Source organism: Sinohyriopsis cumingii, unplaced genomic scaffold (assembly GCF_028554795.1).
Source record: "Sinohyriopsis cumingii isolate HCF-2022 unplaced genomic scaffold, ASM2855479v2 utg000036l, whole genome shotgun sequence".
In the NCBI taxonomy this organism is placed as follows: Eukaryota; Metazoa; Mollusca; class Bivalvia; order Unionida; family Unionidae; genus Sinohyriopsis; species Sinohyriopsis cumingii.
The window spans coordinates 695,621-702,306 of record NW_028315863.1 but is presented as its reverse complement, the minus strand read 5'-3'; the positions used below and the strand labels follow the sequence as shown (position 1 = coordinate 702,306).

The window sequence follows — 6,686 nt, the reverse complement described above, 5'->3', positions numbered from 1 at the left end:
TGATAAAAATACATTTGATAATAGTGAGAAGGTAATTGTAAGAAGATAGTAGATATACAAGCTAGAATGGAAACAGATAATTCAAAGAAAATAATTTCTTTTGATTCAGTTATTTCCCTATCTGAAGAAACATATTGTGGATGCTTAGATTTATGACAATGTGTGGCTTATAAGTATGGTCGTATGAACAAGCAAGTAATAAAGAAATATAGTATGATGTTAAATGTTTTACTAAATTTTTTTTTAATTTCCTACAGAAACATTAAAGACCACAACATCAGAATACAAAATGAATTTGATATCATGCAATTAAAAAGATTTCAAATATAACTAAGACAGACATAGCTATTTGCTATTTTTTCATTTTTTTTCTTAATACTTATTACAAGACCTCGTAGCATGTGAAACAAGTCTTTATTTAAATGCAAAAGCTCAAGCACCAAAAATGCAACTTCTTAGTATATACATTTTAATTATGGTTACAATGAAAAAAATGGTGTTTACAAATCACAATATAACTCATACGCTCGTCAGAGGCTGTCCAGGTGTGTAAATTATTGAATAAGATTTGGGACACAATGGCGGTCAATGGAGGTGGAAGACTGGTAAAAAGTTTTTGAAAATTAGGACATCTTTCATGTACAGCATCTTATCTCCTTGAAAACATTATTAAAGCATATACTGAATGAAATGGTAGGAAATTATGAAGAACACAGTACAACTTGCCATTCATATAGATCACTGTTGTAGACCTAAAGGACAGATATGTCATGCATTTTTCTATAAAATCAATAAATGAAATTTATGGTATCCAAAAGTGGTTTACTGTTGCAAAGGCAACATTCTATCATGCATGTACATATTGTTCACTTTGTTACTTGACAGGAGGAACACATCCACTACCCACTGTTTTGTGCCCATAGGCAACTACTTTCTACCCAGATAGCCACCAAAATATTTTATCTGAATACTCTTTGGACAAACAATTATTGCCCGTGGTTTGATGCCTGTTCATGTTTCATATATCTATGAACATATATACATATTTAGTGCTTTAAACCAATTACTGACACAAGTACAAGATATAAAGCATGCACATAAAATAATCTAATTATTTAAATAATGGAGCTCCCCCCAGATTCTTTCAAATTTAGCTTATTCACTATTTGTTCCATATTTGTAAGGTTTGCTTTTAGGGCTGTTCCATTTAAACATACATCGTACACAGGAAAGGCAGTTTAAAACAAAATATATGTACATTGATTTCACAGACTTCATATTTAAATGATAAGAAAATTCTAAACTGCATCAATGGGTGAGAATCCCACTTTGAAAGTGCCTTTCTGGGTCCCATGTATGTTTTAATGGAATAGTTGTTAATCTGGCTGCCATCATTTAAGTTTAATCAGCAATCAAAAGCAATCTGTAATATGTTTTTATATTTCCTTTACTTTCTTTACCAAGCTGAAATAATGAGCAACATCTTAACCATTATTCAATAACACAATCATGTCAAATACAGTTGGAGCAGATGCCTTTGCTAAACAAGAAAGGTAAACAATAATGAAAAATGGAGCTCTATTAATTGCTCTTGCAAAAGAGCAACATTATAACATGAGTAAAAACCAGTACTGCTTTGTGAAGAGTGAAATCATGGGAACAACAGAAAGTGTGGTCAGAAATGTACATTCCTTTCAGTATTACTGTATATTGAATTAGCAATACAAATAACATGTTTAGTACCAATAATGGGTGATTCTTGGAAATCTGTGCTGTTGAAGACTTTAGAATTCTGCTTGTGCTCTGACAGACAAAGTAGAGGTCACATTCTCTGTGTAAATCTGCAATCTGTAGCAGGTACATGGATTTCAATGGAGAATAACTTTGTTCCTCTCAACCATGAGAATGACATTCAGCACTGGATCTGAAAGATAAACCTAAATATTTGATGACAAATAATGCACTTAGCAGCCAGAAGAAATCATTAATTCATAAGCAGATTTACTGTATCACTTGCCATATTTCCAAGACAAGAATAAATTTTCAAAGAATCTGTGAACTTGAAAGTTTTGGAGGGTTTTTTATACATGGGGTAATTTTACAATCAATACTAAGAACAACACATGTCAAACAGTTTCACCTGGGGTAATTATACAATCAATACTAAGCAGAACACATGTCGCAAACAGTTTCACCTCCTCCAAAGAAAAGGAGAGTTATATACGATAGTGACACAGATCTCTAATTGCCCATGAATAATCTAAAGCAAGATGTTACTCTTCATTACAGCTTGTACTAAGTATAACTACAGTCGAGCTGAGAAGCCAATATCCTTTCATTATTTACAATATAACTTTTCAAAGTTGAAACTGATGAAAATGAAAGTTTCTTGTAAGAAATATTAATTATTTATTGTCAATTTCACATAACATCCGCATGAACTGTACTTTGGATGCATTGGTCACACCACACCCTTCATTAACATATTTATATTAATGAGCCACATGTAAACATTTGCACATGAACTATATTACACTAATGAAGAGTTCTTTTTAAAAGAAAATATTGGGTGAGAAAAATAATCTACATTGGGGTTTGGACCGAGACAAGGAAATCCCAGTTGCGGGGTTACATTATATGTCTCCCCACTCAGCAAGCCGTGTGGGGAGACAAATAATGTAACCCCTGGACTGGGATTTACTTGTCACGGTTAAAACCATAACATATATTTTATATCTATTTCCCAGAAAAGAGGAACAGATGGGTGAAACTAATGTGATCGAAGTAAGAATTATTTTATTCAGCAAACAGAAAATGAATTTCTTTTTCCTGAATTTCTATGAAGGAATGAATCAATTTAAAAGACTTTTTCAAATCATTCCTGAACAGTTTTCTTTTTAAAAATATCATAATAAATGGAAAAAGTTATGACAATTAACATTTCAGATGAAATGTTACTATTAGGAATTTGTATGTTAATAGATTTTAGTGTGGATTTCATCAAGAAAAGGAAAAACACTTTTTCTGCAGTATAATTGCAGCAACTTTTTTTCTTCACTTTTGGAAACATTTTGGTGAAATTTTTAACAGTTATAGAGCCTAGTGAACTGCATCAAAGTGTGTTGAAAAATCAATTTTATGCTGCAAAATAATAATATAAAGATCATGAAATAAATATATCACTCTTTAAATGACTAGCAAACAATTCATACAGTGGCAATAGTATTGATATTTGAAAGTAAGAGCATGGAAGCATTATGGCAATTTCACTTACATTTAGCTATGCAACTCAATCAAAAATTTGTTATTCATTAAAGGTTATATATACTGTTTATGCTGAGACAACATAATTCAATTCTGAATGTATATTATATTCTGGGACACATAGTTTCTTTTCCAGTCTTAAGCTGTGAGCACATTTTAAATCATTTGAAAATTACATGAAGGAAAATGCACTCGAACTTTAATTTTTATTTAAAAGAATATAAATCTGTGTACTTTTTTAAATCCATTGCAGCATCATCTCATTAACCTAACCCTTCTCCTGCACATATATGATCCATTCTTTCAGTGCATGAATATCTTTTTAGCTTTGTCATACAGTGAAAATTTATTGTTTGAGGCAACACATCTCCTTAAGCAGAAACTGCATGGACTAAAGTCATTGTATTTAAGATCTGCACCAATCATGCTAATTCTCACACTTTCAACCACCATTTTATTGACAGTCCATCTCGGAATGAGATCAAAGCACACTGGAATTTCATCCATGTTAATGATCTTATTGTTCGCAAAATCATCTTCTCTTCTGGCCTTCACAAATTCATCAAATGATTTTATTTTCTCCAAATCATCTAAGTGACCATGAATCATCGATGCCCATGCACGAAGTACTACATTATGTCACTTTTTTCATTTTATTTCCAAACTTTCTGTGAATACTGGTCAAATGGAAGCAAACTAGTTTCCCTATGTGCGCTGAATGTGTGTATATGTCTGAACACCTTGCATACCGTTGGTGGAAACAAAAAGGAATCAAAACATACCCATCTTACATAATTTATTTCACCAACATAAAGCAGAGGTCACATTTAATTGCATAAAGAGGTACCAAGTCTATTTGTAACTATCAGAAAATTTAGGTGATTAATATTTACATCTGAGTTAACATTAAGTCAGTACTCAGAATTTAGTCCCTACCTTTCTTAACAAATACCCCCTCCTGCTGACCCAATAGAGTACTCATATTGTTTGTTTATTGATTGGAAGATATTTTAGTTACTCTTCCTAACAGTGTCACTTTGGTACAGTTGTCTGTAAGTTAGATGCTGTGCACAGTCAGTGACATATCATCTTTTTGAATCAAAACTGTTGCTACATGAAGTTTTATCACAGGACTTTGTGCTTTGATTTCATTTGGGACTTATTATAATACTGTCTATTTCTAAGCTTTTTGGACACAGGACGAAATAGTTCTTTGTCTCTGGTAGAATTAACACATGATATATTTTCGTGACTGGCAATTGTAAGATTCTTTGGTAGACTGTAATCTTTTGGGATACATGATACTAAGTTTTTTTCTCAGTAAAGTGCCTGTGAACTATCTCTCTCTCTCTCTCTCTCTCTCTCTCTCTCTCTCTCTCTCTGTACTTATTACCTACAATAAAAAATTGCTTTCACTCCAAACCTTAGGTAAACGTTTGCTCTACTTGTGATACAGAGGCTATCAACATACTAAAACACCAGTAATTAAAAACAACAGCGGTTTATAAACATTCAAACTCATCTGCATATCCAGCATGTAAAGCTCAACATTAAATGATACTAAATCATCACTATGAATACGCCCCCAATAAAGATTAAAATTAATACTGCACATAATAATACAATAAGTGTGCAATAACTTATATTTACATGTAAACAATTCAAAGTGAAATATATAAGACAAAATGGAATTAATGTGTTTAATCCAGAAATGCAGCATGTGATGCCTTTAGTTTGCCTTTAGTTGGGTTTCAAGGGTTGTCATCGCCGGGGGCGGTTGTGGGAGATAAGCACCCACTTCCCTTGGAAATCTTTCAATGGCTTGCGTCTGATAGAGCCTCTGACAACCAAATCCAGCTCCAGGCCTTCACGAGTGGCGGAACCTGTTTAAACTGAGTGGAGAAGGGATGACAGGCGAGCTTCTGGAACCTCAAAACCAGATTTTTCGGGCAGATGGGGCTCGTTAACCTTGGGTGGTCGCCCATCTAGGAGAAGGTAAACTCCGATTTCACACCTTCGCTGCCTTGCGACTATACCCTCTCAGGGGAAAGGCTAAGGGAGTAAACCACAATAGAAAATCCGAAGTCGGAGTCCCTAAGGCGACATGGCATTGATTTCAGTGTCATCTCGGCAACTCCTGCGACGCAGCTGGTGCCATGACGTATCGGCTTGTCCTTTCCCTTGGATCCATCAGCTGCGTGGAGAGGGGGGATCAGCTGCATGGGCAACAGTTGATTCTCCATATCACCCTGCCAAGGCTTGCGTCGTGGAGAGGACACTCCAGCTTCGCTCCATAGCGTCGACTCAACATGGGAAGCAGCAGTTTACCGGTTATAAGTCACCGCTCGATTGGCGTAGAGCCAGACGCCAGGGGTTGCTTCCGACGGTGGGAGAGACTAACATGTTTCACTGGACAGCTACCGCCGGCCTCAAACTGGGCAGCCCCCAGCCAATAAGGTGCCGTCCCGCCACAGTTCGCCTGCCTTGCTGGGTGCGTAAGGCTTAAGGTACGCGAGTAACTGACAAGCGGACTGCAACTACTGCACCAAGAAATAACAGAATAAAAATAAAAAAGAAGACTTCAATCCTCAAGCTAGGTACCTGGAATGTCTGAACCATGCTGACTGGGCTTTCAGATGATCTCCAGACAATCAGTTATGTTCGTAAGACTTCAGTCATCAACGACGAACTTGCAAGGCTCCAGGTCGACATCGCCTCACTACAGGAGACACGACTACCAGATTCTGGGTCCCTCAGAGAAAAGAACTACACATTCTTCTGGCAAGGAAAGAGTGCAGATGAAGCCAGAGAGTTTGGTGATGGATTCGTTGTCAGGAACACTCTGCTCTGAATGATAGAACCCTACCAACGAGGAAATGAAAGACTGCTATCCCTCCGCATCCACGCCACAAACGGGCCTGTCAACCTGATCAGTGTTTACCCTCCCACACTAAGATCCGCCACAGATACCAAGGATGAGTTTTATGATCAGTTAAAGTCGCTCATTGACAAAATTCCCAAGAAGAGAACTTGATTTTGCTGGGCGACTTTAATGCTAGGGTGGGTGCCGATCATGACTCTTGGCCCTCTTGTCTTGGCAAGTTTGGCGTTGGGAAGATGAATAAGAATGGGCAGCGCCTTCTAGAGATGTGCTCGTACCACGAACTCAGCATCACCAATTCATTCTTTCAGACAAAGCCACAGCACAAAGTGTCTTGGAGGCATCCCCGGTCTAAACACTGGCACCAGCTGGACTTGATCATTACAAGACGGTCAGCCATGAAGAGTGTGCTTCTTACCCGTACCTTCCACAGTGCTGACTGAGACAGCGACCACTCGCTGGTGTGCTGAAAAATGAAGCTTCAGCCAAAGAAGATCCACCGCTCTAGTCAAGAGGGTCAACCACGCATTGATGTGAGCAA

The 6,686-nt window shown here is 36.8% G+C and overlaps 1 protein-coding gene across 1 annotated transcript in view; it reads right to left on the bottom strand.

Moving 5' to 3' along the window:
- Positions 1-1,429: 1,429 nt before the first annotated feature.
- The window catches only part of LOC149775012 (uncharacterized), a 28,045-nt gene continuing 22,788 nt past the window's right edge, over positions 1,430-6,686 (bottom strand). The window contains exon 3 of the mRNA XM_089944548.1: positions 1,430-1,924. The gene's annotated coding sequence lies outside the window, so the exon portion shown is untranslated. The remainder of the gene's footprint in view (positions 1,925-6,686) is intronic.